Source organism: Vipera ursinii (genome assembly GCF_947247035.1).
Source record: "Vipera ursinii genome assembly, chromosome: 2".
In the NCBI taxonomy this organism is placed as follows: domain Eukaryota; kingdom Metazoa; phylum Chordata; class Lepidosauria; order Squamata; family Viperidae; genus Vipera; species Vipera ursinii.
The window spans coordinates 128,544,043-128,544,719 of NC_139513.1; positions in this window are offsets into that span (position 1 = coordinate 128,544,043).

Below are 677 nucleotides of genomic sequence, written 5' to 3' on the forward strand. Positions count from 1 at the left end.
GCAAAGAGAATCGTCATAAATCGCATTCAGCAGAGCTAAGCAAGCAACTGGTCTCGCCCCCCCCCCACACTCCCAACCCGGCATCGTCGTCCCCCCCCCGCCAGAAAGCCAAAGGGGCGGAGCTGCCATTCTGACCCCGCCTCCTCCTCCTCCTCTCCAAGGCAGCCGTCGGAACGCCACCAGTTACCAAGCGCGAGGAGAGACGCTGCTTTACGGCTTTCTCTGTCTGTCTGTTTGTCTCTCTCTCTCTCTCTCTCTCGCTTTCCGGGCTCGGCTGTCGACTGGAGCTGGCGGAAGCGAGCGGCTGCAGAGGAGGTTTACGACGCGCCGTAAAGGGGAGGAGGGAGAGCTCTGCGCGCCTTTTCCCGCTGCTGGTGCGGCTCGCTGTTGCCATGGGGATGAGAAGAGCGAGTCCCGGTACGGGAGCGGCTTGCTGGGGAATAAAGGAATGTCAGGGAACCCAAAGGAGAGGATGCTCGGCGGTGGAGCCGGGCTTCAAAGAGGGACGCGCGGAGCCAATGCATGGCGGATTTGCATTTGTATTGAAGGAGGAAAGCTTAGAAAGCGTGTGTGTGTGTGGTTCCCACTGGTGGGAGGAGAAGGGAACATTGCAAAAAGAGTGGCTCAAACATTCTTGGCTGGACTGAGGTCCTCCGGGTATGCCGGGAAGCTCCTGG